This window comes from Dermacentor variabilis, chromosome 3, assembly GCF_050947875.1.
Source record: "Dermacentor variabilis isolate Ectoservices chromosome 3, ASM5094787v1, whole genome shotgun sequence".
NCBI lineage: Eukaryota > Metazoa > Arthropoda > Arachnida > Ixodida > Ixodidae > Dermacentor > Dermacentor variabilis.
In genome coordinates, this window is record NC_134570.1 from 85,966,812 (window position 1) to 85,985,825 (window position 19,014).

Sequence of the window (19,014 nt, forward strand, 5' to 3'; positions counted from 1 at the left end):
TGTCCCGGAGCCAGCAACCAGGGGCTGAAATTCAGCTCCTGATAGGGGGCAGCTGTCCTCATCATCTTCCAGATCAATTGCTCGACGCGACGATTTGGAGGGCCGGCCGGATACCTATTTAAGAGGACTGGCCCTGCGAGACGTGCGGGGGAGATTCGCGACATGTTGGGCAATCATGGTAGGAAGGGCCTCCATGACCTTGGCAATGATGCGTTCCATTGCCGTCCCGATAAGGGTCTCGAATTTGGCGTTAAGACGGGCTTCAAGATTGGCCACAAAGGCGTCCGACGTCACCGGCGCCGCCGCGTCGCTCTCCATGGCTTCTGCTAGGGGTGCAGATTGGGGGGAGCAGCGGTTTTAGCTTCTAAGGCTTCAATTTTGGCAAGTAGCATCTCGTTTTGGACCCGGAGAGATGCTACCAAGTTGTGAAGCTCGGCGTCGGTCGCCGAGCTAGGGGAAGGAGAGCGTAGTTGGGAGGAGGAGGCAACCCTGCCCGAGCCGCTCACCTGTTTTCCCTTTTTGACCGCAGTTGCCCAGGCACCGGTCTCGCCTTGGTAGTGGGCTTGCTTCCCCAATCCGCCGTGTGGGGGCGGTGGTGGCGCTTGGTCGCCCTTAGCGTCACGCCCGTTTGGGGGCGCTTGGTTCTTGGAGTTGGTGACGTCACCGCGGGGAGCTGAGCCACCGCCGGTGGCGCGTTGCTGCTGACCTGGCTTCTTCCTCGTCGCGCCAGGTTTTCCGCCCTTTTGGGCGGCCGACTTGGTGTCGAGGCGGTACTTGGCAGTACAGTCTCTGGAGTTTGTGGCATGGCCGCCACCACAAACAGCACATTTCGGATTGCACTCATGAGGGGCCCGCAACCCTTCCACGAAAGGAGCCTGCAGTCCACACAGGCCGCACTTGTCTTGCATTGAATTTGGACATGAGTCTGCTCTATGGCCCACGGTGCCACACACACCACAGGCAGGGATAGTGCGTAGGTAGGGCTGCACTTGGACAATCTCCGAGTTGTAGTTCACTGTCCGGGGCCTCACTTTTCCGGCAAAGGTCAGGCGAGCCTTATTGGAGGTTCCAAATTTACGAATTTCTAAGATGGTGCCATGCCTCCACTGGATACCGTCTTTCAGAGTTTCCCGTTTCTTGATTTGCTACAGTGATGACGCCGTAGCAAATTTCTTCGCCATTTTGCTTGAGATGGCCCCGCAGTGGCACGTCTCCCTGAGCCGCTTTGATCACGAAATCACCAAGCAGGCGGTCCGCCACGTAGGCGTTCTTGGTGCTCGCAATGAGTAGATTTTGCTCGCGGGAAAAGACGAAGCTGAGTTCCGCCGCCATTTGCGGTCCGAGGTAGGCACGCAAGGCCAGGCCCAGCTCACCATATTGGAAGGCACTCCCGATGGCCACAGTGGCTCGGGGCTTGATGATCACGACGAAATCGTCGGGTTGGAACTTGGGGCGAGGTTTGGGCCTCCATGTTGATTTAAGTTGGCGGTCCTTGGCCATATGCGAGACGGGACCGTGCTGAGGTGAGGTCGACTTGCCGGTTGTCGTTGTGGCGTCTGCCGTCATTTTGGCGTTCCGGCGTTGAGAGCGGCTCTCAACGAGACGCAGGAGATTTTCGTTCCGGAGCTGGTCCGATGTTGCCGAATTGGGTTCCTTGGCTTGAGGAATCGTCGACCAGGCCATGGCCTCCGGGTCGTAGCCGCGTTGAGGTGGGGAGTTCGCCATGTTGGTGCGGAGAGCGGTTTCTTCGACGCCGGGTGCCGGTGCAGCCGTTAGGCTTAGCGGCGGCGCCGCCAAGCACGAGTGAAAGTCCGCTCTAAATTGGCGAAAAATTTGGCCCACCTGGATGAAAGTGATGTCCCTGTGTGCCGGGCAACTTGCTGCGTCCGATGGATGCAAAATTGGCTGGGTTCGACGAATTGGTCCGTGGCTCCTGTCGAAAAATGACGGAGCCGAGGTGACATGCGTCCGATCGCTTCACTCGCCGGACGCGGCCTCCCCGATGCGGGGCGCGTAGGCGCTGCGCCGTAGCCCATTGTCTTACACCCCTTGGCGGGTCGACGGGAACGCTGTCGCGTTCCACTCTTGAAGGCGAAGCTTAAGCGTCCTCCAATTTTTTATATCCCTGCTGTAATTTTTTCTGTGCGTCTGATGGAGCGGCGTAGGAAACTAGCTGCTTTACAGCCACTTTTGATAATGAAGAGGAGGCAGGTGCTGTCCCTGTGCTGCAGATCTCAGAGGCAGCGCTTTAGGTGAACTGCGTCTGTCAGACGATCACTGAATGCGTTCTTGCTGTCGGCGTTCGCCATGCTAAACACAAACGCTGCACAACGCTCGACCCAGGGAGGTTGTGCGCTCAACCCAGCACGTGGTTTTGTATACCGAGAAGCGCGCACGTGCGGCAGCCGGCAGTACGTCACTGATGTACATCCCGTTCCGGATGCCTACTATTGGGTAGTCGCTCCTAGCACTTCGGGGCAACCAGCGACGAATTCCAGATTTGCGTAACCGGGCGATCGCGCGACAAGACCGAGCGATCTGCTCAAGCAACGGCCCGATCCATCGCTCGAAGCCGTCGCTCGTCGCTGTCGAGCACAAAATCGCGCTCATGGGGTTTAATCTTTAGCTGGGGCCCAGCTCTGACGCGGCCTATTCAAATACGTGTAAACCGCAAAAAAAAAACGTTTTATTCTGAGCCAACCCCTGGTCCTATTTTAATAAACTTTGTTCCATTTCAGAAAGAATGTTAAATTATAGTGACTGTTGGAAGCGGAATTTTGACTTAGGGCCTGACCTTTCTGTAACGAATATTGAAAAATTCGCAAGTTCGAAAAATATAGACGCACAAAGTTTATAAATTAATAGCTCTGCATCAACAAAAGATATCGCGGTTCTGTAAGCTGCCCCTATTATATCATTCAAAGCGGACACATTTGATATGTCAATCTATATCTTACGTGAATTTGTTACGTTGTGCACAAGGGTTTGGCAAATGCTGTATATACACATTAGTAAATTTTCTTGAGATTCATGTGTCACACATAAATTTTGCCCGCTTTGGAGGTACTATGAGATAGAATTCACAATAATGTGATATCATTTTTCATTGCCAAGTTACGGAGTTGTAAACTTAATAATATTATTTTCTGAATATATACCTTATGTGCAAATATCTTGTAAAAAAGCGACTGCTTAAATCAAAAATTCGAAAAAAGTCGCTAGATTTATGTTTTTCCTTTAAATGCTACAAACCTCGTTAGATTTGGTGTGGTGGTTGCCGAGAAAACGAATTCTAATTTTACATGTATTTAGATAGGAGCAACCGAGCTAAATGTTCCTCTTAAGGAGGCACGGCAGGCAACGCAAGACGCCAGGGAGACAGAGCGTACTGCCCAGCTAGAAGGAAAACGCCTTGAGCAGGTGCAATAAAACGTCTCTGCAAATCTGGATTCTTACTCCGTGAACTTGACGCTAGAGATGGCGTGTTTGGCCGCCACTGAGCAAAGAGCTGGCTTTACTGAGCCTTCGCTTGCGCAGGCTGCGTGCGTAACGTAATGCTCTCTCTTAACTTTTAAAGCAAAAGCCACATACAAATTTCTACACAAATGACGAGAGTTGTTCGAAAATTTGATGTGTCGGCTATGTGATTTGTCGATATACATACATAATCACATTACACCCGCCACGATGGGTGAACCAGGCTAGCAGTAAGGTTGAATTTAAAAATTTTTATTCCACATTCAGCAATAACACACCGATTATTTGCGGCTTCCTTCAGGCGAAGACATGTGTTTTCAGGTTTGTGTTTGTTGGTGCGTTTGGTGCAAGAATGTGGCAAGGAGCAGGCGCCGGTTGTGCGCCAATCACGAGCAATATACACACATCATTTTTCCAGAAGCTGACGCTGAGTGCAGGTAGCTGGATAATCTCGTTGAGCTGACACGACGACTTCGCTGGAGCTTGATTGCTTCTACTCCTTATTCGGTGAAGGTTGCTATATGAACATGTTCATAGATCATGTAATTTGTTGTAGCGCAAGCAGAACGACACGGGCATAGAAGATTTGTGAGACAACAGGCAGCGCTAAACAACAATCAGAGAAGAGGTGTTGTTTACGTACGCCGTGTCTCTACGTACTGAACTTCGGAAACCGCCGCGGCGCATTGCCAAACAAATTTAAATTTCAAAACATCCATACATTAGAAAAGGCGCCCACTATTAAAGGCAAGTCAATACTATTATAACGTACATGTTTTCTTCATTACATTAAAGGAATTATGCGGTGCGTACCACAAGATCGTCACACCAGTCGCATTATTGAAATCGCGATCATGTCAAATGGTCACTCTAACTATTGCATCGGGACGCGTGCAACTGGACCAGTTTACGTCTCTCCAGTCACAGCATGTGCAGCAGGCTTAAGCCGCGGAAGCACAGTGCGCGGAGGACTATGTCCCCGTCGCAGATAGTTTTCAAGACACAGCGATCCGGGCTGGGGCGCGCAGCCGCCCAGGCCGCCCGGAATAGAACACGCTCCCCCTCCCTAGCCTGCCCCCGGAACCTCGCGCGACGGGAGACGGCGCGCTTCCTCCCCGCTTTCCTCCTTTGCTGCGCGAGACCGAGCCGCGATCGCTAGCTCACTCCTGCACGCTTTCACTCGCACACATAGCATACGACGTACTGCGAAGAGCCCTCGTACTTCATACAGAATCTCACGGCGACACGAAAGGGAGAACTGCGCCTACAGCGTCCATATAACTGCTATCGCAATAAAACACCATGCTTGGAAATGCGATTGGCATTGTTAGGATACTTCCCACACTCTGGGGTATAGGACGGGTATAGGACGGGCCCTTATCTTGGAAAGGGTAGCTAAACAAGAATTTTCGCAAAACGAAAGCTTCTCTTAAGCGTATTCCCTAAGCATGTTTCTTTATTGCTAGTGACTTAGCTTACGATATCGCTCATCGCTTAAATATGCTGTACACTAAGGGACACGAGTGTCTTACATTGGTGACTTTCGTACTCTGCCACCTCACGTACGCGATTTCTATGCACAACTGGCTTGTCTCGCTCCGCTCTGAGCCAGTTGTGCATAGAAATTCACTCACTCACTCACTCACTCACTCACTCACTCACTCACTCACTCACTCACTCACTCACTCACTCACTCACTCACTCACTCACTCACTCACTCACTCACTCACTCACTCACTCTTGACTGATAACTAACAATTTTTGCGCTCTGCTTCATCATCGCACTAGCGACGCATTTACTTAGAGTAAAGAAAGAAAAAAAGAAACCATGTCCTCACATTTGCGCTAAATATGGCTAAACATACTTCTTATCTTAATATGTTAATTTGCTTTAATCAACTTCACGCATATAAAAGGCATTGCTTTCTCTAGAGAAATTAACATATCTTTTTTTTTCTAATCCCGAACTCGCTTAGGCACCCTTAGTACATCGTTTTAGGCGACCAGCCGTAGAAAATTTCTGAAACTTATTGAGATTGTAGTGCTAGAATTTTACACCCTCAAAGTTTTATTTCGAAAGTGTTTGCCTTCTAGATAAACAAAGGTATGCTTTGCTCTATGGCCTGCAGCCTACGCCAAACAAAATTGCAATAGTTTCATACAATATTATCACACAGCTATCCAGATAAGTGCAATTCCAAAAATGGACAAATTTTTCCATAAAGGTACCCCGAAAAAATAACGAATGCATAGGTATGTCGATGTTTCCGTTTACCCTTTATTGCAAAGAAAATTGTTGGAGCGAACAAGTGGCCGTGATATATCGTGCGTTTTGGTTGCACTTTGGTTGCACCTGCACTTTCCTCCTCGGCATGACCGCGTGCTTACCCTTCATAAAGCCTTGTCTTTAGTCTCAGAATGCCTTTCCTGAAATATATGGTAAGGCCGTTCGAGCCCCAATGTTCCTAGAGCTATTATTTATAGCCTCTGACATGAGTCAGAATTCCTGTTTACCACCAACGGCACACCTGAGGACGCCACGAGTAACCGGCTTGCTCGCTCTCCGACATCGCGGCGCTCTTAAGCAGCTGCGGCAATGCCTCTCCGCCTTCACAACAACACGCATTATGTATATATGGAAGAAGCGTCGGAGCATGCCTTTTAACCTTGAGGCAGAAGCGCGCTTTCTACGTCAGCTCTAAAACCTGTAGCATGAAATTTAGGGGATGTTCGGTATGCTCCATGATGCAAGTAGACTATAAAGGAAGATGTTTTTCAGATCAACTTCCATATGGGAGAACGTAGGTTCCTTATTTGGGCTTCTAAGCTCAACACCGTGTCAGCTATTTTTCTTTCAGGCTTGTCAGTTGTGTGGTAGAGCTGTGTATGCTACGCCATTAACAGCGCAAGCCAGCTATTACTGCGCATTAAATTGATCGAACATGAAATACCTTTATTCCAACATAGCAAATTCACCCCTCTTTATATATTTTTCTTGCGCAGTGTCCCCTGTAACGCTTAACTACTTTTCTTAACCCAAATATAATAGAAAAATCTTCCTTGAAGAACCGTGAATACTCCTTCATGGCCTTTCTCCCATAAATGTACGATGTGTCCCTCATAATGGTCTGCAGTAAACAGACATTATTGCAACTCGTGCTCAATCGCTCCAATCACAAGTGCTTCTTGGATCAGCGTCACTGCTTATTTAGGTACAGCTACCGACACGCCAGCATAACTGTGCTTTGTGTGTGCTTACTGTTGTTCTGGAGAGTTGCATAAAGAAGTAGTAACGCGTGCGAGTGCATAATATTGTGTGGATTGTAAGTCTCTCTATGCGAATCACAAGTGATATGTTCGAAAAATAAAAATAAATATCTGGAGAAGCCCAGTATTCCGCATGATTTGACTATATCTACGGATATGGTGGGATGTCATGTCGTTTTCAAATATGAACTAAATAATATACACAGAACAAATGCGATTTGCATTTCCAAAGCAAATGTTCATCATGGGGAAGTCGCTCAGACCATCGGGCACAGCCGTGATAAGTTCTTCGCTAGGTACCTGTTTGGTTTTTAAGTATTCAACAGACACTATTTTCGGAAAGTTTTTAAAGTTCTTGACGTAAATGCTAGGCATTTGTGCCGCGTAAACGAACAATCGTATCCTTGCGTTCGGGCGATTTACGCAGAATTTCTTTATATTTAATTTTGGTTACTTTATATATAATTCAAACACATAGATATGTGGCTTCCATGAAAGAAATATCCAAATGTTTTGGAGGTCGTGTCATTCTCAGCTCGATAAGTGAACCGTTTATTAGAAGCTTTATCTGGATTACTACAACGACATACTTGAACTCCAATTGTAATAGTCCGTACCTTTATTTTATGTTGTAATGCCACGACTTAACTCAGCGAAGACCTTTATTTCAATCTTTTTGCCTTCCTGCTCCGCTTAATTCCTTGAGTTGCAGTGCACAACTTAAATAAGCAATATATTTTTAGAAGAACATCACACATCCACTCAATTTGATTCGCGAAAATGGGCAAACTTTTTCGTAGGTTACAGATGAAAATGGAGCCGGTTTATACGTACACCGATGTTTCTTTTCACAGTTGATTGCAAAAGAAAACATATTCGAAAGTTATCACTGTTGAGAAGTGTCTCTGATTTATTGAGCATTTATCTTCGGAACAACAATTTGTTTTTAAATTTAGCGCGCCTCGTATAGGCTGCAAAACTGGTACTCTTCTCTTCAGCATTACCCTCAGGATATCCTTCATAAAACTATCGCTTTCGTCTCGAGATATCCATAATCGAACGTCTACCACGGCCATTGGCACCGCAGAATTCATTGACCTACTATTTATGCAGCATGAGAAGAGCCAATATATTTATAGGCAAGTGCAGTGCCAAGGAGACGACGTGACGGAAGTGTTCCAGCTTCCCGACATCATGGCACTCTACGGCCACTTGAGCAACGACCTACGCCCTCACACCGGCACCCATCATCTATAGGTGAAATCAGCTGCGCGGCATGAATTGCGCACTCATGACAGTACTAGGCTTTAGATTTTGGGCATTCTGAAGAACACCAGCTGGTCAAAATTACTTTTCAGTCTCCCACGTACGGCAGCGCGCCTCATAATCTTTGACATGTTTGACAGGTTTTGACATGTAAAGATGAAATAACTTAATCTTTGAAATCTGTTTCACCACTTGTGTATACCGTGTCATTAACAGCGCAAGTCAACGATTAGTAGACTTCATGTAAACTGCAAATTACATGCTTTTATTGAAACATGGCTGTTACAATTCCTCTAAAGCTGTGTTTTTCTTTGCTAACGTTGGCACAGCGTTAGCGCAAAAAGCTAATCTATTGTGTGCTCAGCCAAACATTCCGCGGAAATATTGTTTTAAAGAAGTGAAAATTTCAATGGCGATTTAACGGTAAATGTGGGATAAATGTGTGTCAGTGTTACGTCGGGCCTCTTTTGAAGTCTCTGGTTCGATTTAAACAGCGTGCACCACATTCTAACGCGCTCTTCAGGAGTTCAAGCGACGCACGCCCTGGCTCTTCGGTAAACAAAGTGCAACTGAGAGTGGTCTGGAGCATAACATTGTTGATTGCACTGTGTGTGTATATATATATATATATATATATATATATATATATATATTTGTGTGTGTGTACATGGGTCATAGCATAAGAAGCCAACCAACAAAGGCACCAAGGACAACAGAGTGGATATTTCTTGTACTTAAAATTGAATTAAAGAAATGATAAACTGTTGTAATTGAAAGTGGATGGGAAAGCATGGGATAGGATGTTTCTTAAGTGGGGAATGATCCCACGTTATCGCATTAGGCGAGCGATGTTCTACCAATTGAGCTACCGCAACGCCATTTTCCGATCCACTTTCCGGGGTATTTATGTGTTACTACCAGGCACGTACCCAGGCGGCGGGCGGGGAAGGCCGCCTCTTCCCCCCAAGCCCCCGGAATTATGCGGCATACCACCCTCCTCGCCCACGCCACCACTCCTCACCCATATTCCTAAAGCGCAGCCAAATAAATCTTGAGACGACAGCTGTTCGACGGTCAACCCGGGCTTCTGTTACAGTATTATTATGACCGAGGTGTGGAAGCGATCGCTCATCGGGTCAAGGGAAAAGACACTGAACTGAAGGCCTGAAACAGATTGATATTCTCTCAGCTAAGAAATGGCGGAATGTTTTCGCCTTTCTCAATATTTCGAAGTTTGTTTCGAAATCGAAAGATCCTGCCGCTGGAAAGGCCCCACTGATATCTTTTCAGTGATCTACGTTTCACAGTCATCCCAAATAATTTGAAAATTTTAGTCAAGGTCTGCAATAACCGCTGAACCCATAATCAATATAAACAACACCCGTTACCCCGTCGGGTTTTTCCCCTCATTGTACAGCACCCTTCGTGCAAAATTGGCAACGGTAGACAAGTGTCGCAAGAAGTTGAAAAATTAAGTGATCTACTAAGGGAGAGAGCCGAGGCAACATTCAAACAGGAAGGAAAAGCAAAAATTAAAAAATTAACACAAATTAACAAACTGTTTGTGAAAATATTTACGCGTGAAAATTCTCTTATTTAGAAAGTGATTCGAGAGACCGACACTGGAAGTGGAGAATGGCTCCCTGTATTTTGCATGACGCTTGTACAGTTATTAGTCGAGCCGCCTGACATAGCCACTTCTCTGCTGTGCTCATCTCGGTATTTTTCTAACCTTCCGCGGCGGGTGCAGTACGTCTAGAACCGCAGCTTCGTGCGCTCTATGCGGTTCTATAGAACTTGTGGCCACGCTTCATTACGCAACTTCTCAAATGACAATATGAGTCGCTTTCGGCACCTAACTTGGTAGAGCGGCAAACCGTGGATACAAAATAACTGTAATTGTTACGCAAATATTTCTTTCTCAATAATTATTCCAGAGCTAATTAGAAAAACACTACTAGGAATCTTCATTTTACGCTATTGTTTGTTTACTTCTTCTTAGCGGTGTCCTTCCTGCGTTTATTTGCTGCGCGAGTCAATTTGATGTGGTTCCTGCTTTGCCAACTAAAGGATAAGTGAATAGCCCCGGCGTACTTGGAATATACACCTTATTTCATTTGTCTTTTGTGGGTTTACGCACCTTTATATCTAACGGTACGGTGAAAATTAGTTACGTTTGTACTAGTAAAAGTACCTCCACCCTCCCGTCATTTTCACAGAAAAGTTGTCTTGGGGGTTAGGTTTTATTAATTAGGTTAATATATTAATATATTATAATAATTATAATAAGTATAATAATATATATTAATATATAATAATTAATATATTAATTAGGTTAATATATATATATATATATATATATATATATATATATATATATATATATATATATATAGCCTAAACACTACCTCCTTCATTTTACAACTGTGCACCAACCGATTATTGTTATGGAGATTGCTTTCTTTTCGCCAATAGACTTGTTGTGCAAAGTATGGTTCGGGAATGAAAGCGACCAACGGCACTAGCTGGCGCACACTCATTATTATATTGCGATGAGTGTAAGAACTGAACGCAACATAACTATATAAGTCTTTCGCTGTTTCAGTGTAAAGACTTAGCGCAACTTAATCATGTATATATCAAGCTTTTTTAGTTATTGGAGCGAAATGTATTTACTTGTCTCTCTCTACATAGAATTATCTTCGGATGATGCAATTGCGTATCGTTAAGGATTTATAAAGAATTTGTGCCATTGCGTGCAAACAAAACAGAGTAATTTTTCTAGGAGAGATCACACGCGTTTTTCGTAACTGTAGGCCCAGCGCAGCTGTCCCATTCTTTTATGTCAAATATGGCTGTTGTGTACGAAAAGCGAAACGAGATGTCCTCCAAATAAGTGAGGACACCGGCTACCCTACATCTTTTCCCTCCCTCCCGATTTCCTCCTTTCACGACAGCGAACTCCATATTGTGAATAAATATCAGGCGTTCATATTTTAAACGCACCGTTACATAAAAAAGCTTTTGTGGCAACTGCAATTCTTGCATGCACTGTTGTCCAATCTCTGTTGCTCCGCATTCATCTGCCTCCAGTTGTGGTACTGAAGGCACATGTGGTCGATGAGTATAAAATAGGTCTTCCTGGATGTGGTACGGCAGGAAAGCACTTACATCGTCTAAGAGTAAGATGTTCAAGTTCAAGGCTCTTCCCTTTGTGTTTATCACACTCGCAATCATGCTCATGGTCGTGTAAGTATAGCTATAAATATCGATACACTTTACTAAATTACGCGACTAAATTTCTGACTTTTCACAGTCTAGACATTAGAATTTTTTGGCCGCCTTTCGTGCCTTTAGGGAAGTTATTGAAGGACTATTACAATTTTTAACACCAAAGTGTTTATGCCGCAGGCTCCACCGAAACTTCGTCGCTATGTATACGTTCCCAATTATCATCGTGCTCATTGCCTGGCATCCGCACGAGATGGCGTTACTTTGGCGTTTGTTCGCAGATAGTGGGACGCAACATTTCACGCGCATTGTGAGTGCTCTCTTAGGCAAACCACATCTGAATCCCACATCCTACACGCGTAGGAAGAGCAGGTGACTGCCTAAGCCATCTTTTGATTGGCTATAGAAGCTTATTCTCAGTCACGGGCTGAGATGAGGCATAATCAGAATGACCTTACTCTCGTCTTTCAGTCTCTCCAGCCGAAATTATTTTTATAACTTACTAATATCATTTATGAAGACATTTATAGGCCTTTGAAGATAACCTGGAAGAAATTTCTAAGGTTGCGGATAATCTTACAGTGCTTCAGGGTTGTTCCACCGCACACAAGTGAACATGACGGGAACAGTCGGCCACGGTTCCTTGCCGAGAATCGAAGATAGTACCAACCTTTTAGGATATTTTTTATTCGTCCCATTCAGAAACATAGGAGATGCTGCACGAATTTGATGGGTCATGTCACCCAAATGGAAGCATCTGTTTGGCTTGACATGCTCTTCTACGACGCTGCAAAGTTATGATACTTCGTACAACGGGGTTGGAACAAGCTCCACCCTCATGAGTATTTAGCTGAGCAAAGGCAGCTCGTATGGCATGTACTAAACAAATTTTACACAGAGGCCATGGTGCCAGCTGCGTTATGAGGGCTACTTTCTTGTTCCTGTTCGATGCTTAGATGTTCCATTTTCTCGAACGGACATATTTACTTTACGCCGCAAGGCTAGTTTACAGACTCGTATTTACGGTTCTTTGATGATAATGCAGTCCGGCTACATTGTTTTAATGCGAATTTGTGCACAGTAATGACACGAGAATATAGCGAATTGTTCGTACGTGTTATCACGGTGGTTTCCGCATGCTTGCTTTCAACACACGGCCGCCGTGAAAGACAACGGCGTGAAAACTTCCACGTGAGGAAAAGCTGGAAGAACAGAGGTTGAAAATAGCAAGAACAGTTATTTTATTGCGATAGCAATTATGCAAAGGCCACATCTGCTCTGCTAGGCAGATGTTCAGTCTAAACCAGGCAATTGTTTTTCATTGATAACCCGGTTAAATATCGTGCCACCTTCTGGTGTGTAACGTCATTAGTGACGTCATTACTTTCACTTTCCACTTCTTGGTTTCCAGAAATTTCGCCAGAGTCTTGCTCACGTGGCGGGTCTATAAAGTGTACGATTTGATCTGCGCTTTGGTGTGTGGTAATCAGTGATGTCTAATTAATTCTAATTGCTCTAGGCACTCCAGTAACTGAACTTGTAACTAAACTTATCCTGTGATTTTATATCTAAGAAAGAAATATCATATCTATAAAGGAATTCACGAATATTCTACTTTACTATTTTTGCTATTTGTTTTTATTTATATTGAATTTCATCCCCCGTCGTCTGAGGAGGTCAACCCGAAGAGCTGCGCTAGAAACAAAAGTGTCATTCGATTCTCGTGCCACTAGATACTCTGAGGCGCCAACCACGGTTATTATCGAAGAGATTATTAGCATGAATTTTAATTTGGCTATTTGGTGGCAGGATGTTGCAACATCTGTTGTGGTTGGCGCTTATCTTATCACCGTTCTTTCCCGTACGCGGGAGCCAAGCAGCACTTCAAGCGCCGCTTCAAGCGCCGCTTCTTCAAGAACCAGTTCAGAACTCGGTGCAGCGTTGATGACCACCTCCGATAGACGCGTTCCAAAGGACAGCATGTGCGTCTTCGAGCAGAGACGAAGTGTCTCGAAAAGCTAGATATCACAAGGAAATAAGGGGAGAGCGGTTCCCTTTTAATACGCCACATGATTCCTGTGGTATATCCAGGAATCACGGTGGTACGGTACTAGCATGCTGCTTAACCACTTTTGTAGAATGCATTATTCCCGGGATAGGTCCATGACAAGTGTTAGACAAAAGAATTGCGGGTTGATACCAAAGAAAACTAAATAAAGAGTGGCCCGAAGGAAACAGACCCTCTCCACTGCAAGCGCTGACGGTTTTCCTTCGGTCTCATCTCCTGCGCGCCTCCCCAACTAACCTGTGTTGCGGAAGGCAATCCTCCATCGCTTGCGTATGCGTATCCGGCTGTCCCTGTTTGATGAACACCAGCGGTGGTATTGGCCATTGGGGCCCTGGCATAAAGGCACCGAGCACCTTTTTCACTTAAGAAAGTTGCTTCTTCGTCTTCATCTTGTGCTCCACTGAGGTAGAATGTAATTGACGTACGACGTAGGCAACACCAGTGACAGTCCTACTTGTCACGCCAACGTTCTGAGGCGCCCAAATGATGCTGTTTCCACTGTGCAGCATGAGTTGCCTCGTATGCTGTCTCGCGCCTGCATGTCAACCCAGGCACTTTTTAAACTCCGCCTCAGTTTTAACCGCAAAGCTAAACGTTGTTCTCATTTTCAATGCCTCACGCTTCCGGTGAAACCACGGAATCTTCGTACTCCTTTGGTTACAGTTGCAATATGTTTTAGTGCTTTGCTTCCGCCGTGTATATTGCTCGAAATAGCCGGCATGAGAGAGTTAAAAGGCAAAAAGGAGTGGTAGAGTTTCGCAGATAATGAATGATGAAATTTTGACGCTGTAATACCGGCCTCTCTCTATTAACCGCAAGTGATGGCCGTTTTCCAGAACTTAGTAGTTAAAGAAACTTTTTGATTGCCCGTACACTGGCCTTCTCCTACCTTATTAAACGCACGGCACATAGGCATCCTATACAGGAGAACTTATGTGTTACGCTGATTCGATAGCTCTCGCTTGGAATCGACTGCCAGGCGGCTGGCGGAGAGGTTGAGGCTTCTTGCGCTGGCTCCAAGATGACCGGAAGGAGACGACACGATGTCTAAGGATGACAGAGAGCCAGTGAACGCAAAGGATGCCTCGGCGAACGAGTTAAAGGAGAAAAGGCATGCCTATGAAGGAGGGTAACTTGTAATCGTCAGGAGCTCTATTAATATGAGACGCTTTACACAAATTCTAATACAAATGCTTTACTGTAGCTGTACGTTACGCGTCTACGAAATTTGTCTGAACCATTTCAGGCACCCTTTAACAACCCCCCAAAAGAAAATATAGAAGCTGAAATACTCAAGAAATTCATTTGCACGGCAACCTACTGAAGCGTCAAATGATTTTTTTACAACGCACCGCTTGCTCACTGAGAACCGATCCCAAGGCGTGGCTCGTGCCACAATTAGCGTTCCTAATATTGTCAATTTAGTACGAAAGCATTATACGCCCCATTACTCGAAAATTCTTCGCCGTCGGCCTGACCGAGGAATGGCACCAAAAATTGCCTATGGCGGAAGGAGCAAGAACACATAAAGAATGCTCCGATAAATATCAAGTTTCACAAGCGGGTTCCCGTACACAAACTTATGACTTTGAAGAGCATATGGTACATTTTGGTCTGGGCAGGAATCTAACCCGGGCCTCCAAGGTGCAAGACGAGCACACTTTCCTGACCCTATGGCGGTTCACAGACCTGGCTCACTACATGTCTGCATATCTGTGCGTCGTCGCATACGTCACGTCACAGCCATCTGGCTGCCTAAAGGTGCGGCCTAGTGCGTGCGTCATTGAGTAAGTGACGACACAGCCAATGGGGAGGAGGTGGCGCCATGTTCTGAGTGCATAAAATGAGCGCATTCATGACGTATCTAGGTCTACAAACCATATAATGTTTTCGCATTCCCACGTGAAAGCATACTTGAGTATCTGTCGAATATTTAGTGGCACGAGCTTCGCGGGACACTCTTGTTTCTTGCGTAGCAATTCCGGTTCACCTCCTCGGACGGTCGAGGACGAAATTCAAAATAAATCGGAAAACAGTAGGAAGAATAGCACAATACAAAATTCATGGGTTTCAATATAAATATATTAGACCATAAGTGAATTTGGTTACAAGTTTAGTTACAGAAGTGTCTGCAATATATAGAATGAATTAGAAATCGCTGATTATCGCACACCAAAGCGCAGAACCGTAGACATTAGAGACGAACACGTGAGCACGACTTGTGCTAAATTACTGGAAACCCGGAAGTAGAAAGCGGAACTAACGACGTCGCTAATAACTTCACACACAAAAAGGCGGCGTGATATTGCAGCTAATTAATGAAAACCATTTGCCTGGCCTAGACTGAACATCTGAGTGGCACAGCGGATGTGACGTCTCTCCCTCCCTTCTCGCTTCTCCTGTCGCGGTGCTCACCTGCTCGTTCGCACGCACACGTCTTTGCCAATAGCACACCTCTGAACGAATACTTCAGCACATGTCGCGGCTGAAGTGGTGGAAGTGGTGGCATGGTGCACTGGATATTGATTTTTAGATGGAAGTTTTTATTGCTAATTCCGGAATTATAACCAATTAGTCAGCCAACAGCGACTCAAGTTTTATCACATATTCTTCGAACTATGTGAGTATTGTAAGTAATGAGGTCATGAAGTAAATAACAGTAGGTAGCATGTACATTGTACAGTGCATGTACATATACATTGCATTGCATGTACATGTACATTGTACATGTAAATTGTGAGAGGACCAGGAGTTCGCAAATTTTTCACTTCCCAGAGGGCGAGGGTGAGTCCCATAGTGACATGACAAATATACCATCGTTGTCATTGTAACGAAAACCGCAACATCAAATCCAGATGGGAGCTTCTGGCTGCTATCTGCGCGAAATACATGTGCAGCTTATCTTCGCATACAATATAATTATTTCTTGCACAGAAAATTCAATGTTTCCTTGTATATGCGCTTAAATATCTAAACTTCGTGTAAAACTTATTTTATGCTGATGAAAGTTGAGCGCACATCTTCCATTTATATTTCAGAACCGTTGACTCGAGTTGCAATCCCAGCCAGGTGAGATACTAGTGTCAAACATCAGCATGTCTCAATCATATATATATCGGGTTTCCGTGCGTCTCAAATGGTAGCATTTTCTTCAAAATTATTTGCTTGGTTCTTGGAAGGCTTGTGTGAATAGTATCATTTTGTTTCGAAGTTAATTTGAAGACAGTAGTCCTCAGGGTCGAATAATTTGAGCAAATTCGGATAGTTTTCAGCTGTCCCAATAACCAAACTTAACGACGTCAAGTTCTCGAATGCTAAAATCCTTTATTTCGAAGGACACAGCATACAAAGGCATCATAAAGAATTCTTTGATAACGTATCCTAATCAGAAAAAAAATCATGTGTGTAGACTAGCCGCTCCCACACTCTAAAGGAGTACTCCATTCAGCACAGGTAAGAAGCTACAGCACACAAATGCATAAGACATCACATAAAAGCATTTGGTAACATATTCCAAGCGAAAAAATCATGACATATAAGGACTAGGAGCTCCACTTCAAGTGAGAAGACCCTTCCTTCTTCTAGTTACAAGCCAAAAATACACACATAGAGAAAGAAATCAAAGAAAAATATTTGATAATAAAACCCAAGTGCAAAATATCACAGATAGCGTCTATTTGCTGTACATGCATTTCTGCATTTCATAAAACGCCTTTCAAAGCCCGAAACTTGCACATAGAAAAACTCGTTGCATCACATGATGGAGAAGAATTTGCTTCCTTCCAAGAGGTTAAAATGGCACTGGCTGTCGAGCACAGCTTTTCACTTGTTGTTAAGATTGTTGGCACTGAAAGTACCCGCGGGCTACTCTTTGAATGGTCGGGAGAAGGTGGCTGCCCTTGCTCTTCCACCAATAAAGTGGGTTCTCATAGCGAGGAAGGAGAAGAGCTCTCTGGTAGCTTTGAAAATCTGTGATTATAGATTCTGAGGAACTTCTGAAGCGAAGTTTTCGAAGGCCATCTCCCCTCCTCCTCCAGACATAATCATTTGATGATTTAGACATAATCTCACTTGATGATTCAGAGCATGTGGTTATACAAGGGACGGGTGAAGATGCCTGCCTTTGCTCTTGCGCATTTGATGTGGGTTGTCATAGGAAGAAGGAGGGGAACTCTCAGGTAGCTCAACGTCATTTTGACGGAACTGTCACATTCTGAGAAACATCTCAGGCAAAGCTTGCAAAGGCCCCAACAGAAGCATCTCGGGAGCTATTCAAACCTGAACTAGTCTCGCTTTGTAGTTCACAGCACAAAAATTGCGTTGTCCCCTATGCGGCTTTGCTGAGAACAGCGCAGGCTCACTTCTCTGCAGATTCCGTGTAGCAGCCATCCTTAAATCTTGGGTCCAGTAACATCGCTAGAACTGTATTCTCAGTCGTCTTCACACCAGAAAACCTTCCCTTGATGCTGGGTACCACACTTGGAGTAATTGCAGATGATTGATGTGATTGGGCTGCGTCCCGAGCAAGTACAATGTCAGCTTACTGCAGCAAAGGAATTACTAGAGACAACGTGGAATGTTTATCTCCAGAATGCCCTGCTGCGGCTTGAGCAAGTGACTCCATTACCTTCACAGCAGCAGCTAACACTTTCCACTGGCCTGCAGGGATGTTTTCGAATCCATCACACTACTAAAGCTCCACAGTAATAGGGGTATGCGAAGCTTTAGGAGCCTAGTCATCATCTGATGCTCGCTGACCCAGCTCGTCAGAACAGCTTGAGCCACTACCAGTGCATTAAGATGCTTTGCCGCTACATTTCGGTATTGCGCTCTCGAGCATCTGGGCCTTGCTTGTGGTGGCCACCGATAGCTGTGGCCTTCGTGCGCAACTCGGAAAACCCAGCTAAGTCATGCTTAACATCAATTACGCACAACTGCATCGTGTGTGCGAAACATTATATCCAACGAACTATATTTATCCAAAGGAATAACTATATAACTATCCAAGGGAATAAGTAGTTGCCACAGTGAAATTTTCATCTTATAAATAAAATGTAAATTAACACTGAACTTGGATCGCGCAGTGTCCAACCCTTCAACTAACTTTTTTTTCTCTCCACCCTTTCAACTCCCTTTTGGTTTCCGGCACTGTGAGCTTCAGCCATTTTCAGGCACTCCAGTGCGTGCACATACTGCGAAAATTAGCTATCGATAACATGGCATGTTACCGGCACCTAGCTTTCATTATAACAAGATGTCCGACTATTTGTCGCTTTTGAGATTGTCTCTGTTCCAATTACGATGACCTCCCGAAGGTTGTTTATCAAGTTTTGCTTTCTCGAAGCGTAGAGCTCTGGAATCATCATCATCATCATCATCATCATGATCAGCCTGATTACGCTCACTGCAGGGCAACGGTCTTTTCCCATACTCCTCCAACAACCCCGGTCATGTACTAATTGTGGCCAGGTTGTCCCTGAAAACTTTTTAATCTCATCCGCCCACCTAACTTTCTGCCACCCTCTGCTACGCTTCCCTTCCCTTGGAATCCATTCCGTCAGTCTTAATGACCACCGGTTATCTTCCCTCCTCATTACGTGTCCAGCCCATGCCCTTTTCTTTTTCTTGATATCAACTAAGATATCATTAACTCGCATTTGTCCCCTCACCCAATCTGCTCTTTTCTTATCCCTTAAGGTTACACC

At 45.0% G+C, this 19,014-nt stretch overlaps 1 long non-coding RNA gene across 1 annotated transcript in view; it reads left to right on the top strand.

The window, feature by feature from the left end:
* LOC142575993 (uncharacterized) overlaps positions 1–19,014 on the top strand; it is a 91,701-nt gene that overhangs the window by 66,132 nt on the left and 6,555 nt on the right. Inside the window, exon 2 of the long non-coding RNA XR_012826751.1 lies at positions 16,348–16,378. This is a non-coding gene — a long non-coding RNA (uncharacterized LOC142575993). The remainder of the gene's footprint in view (positions 1–16,347; positions 16,379–19,014) is intronic.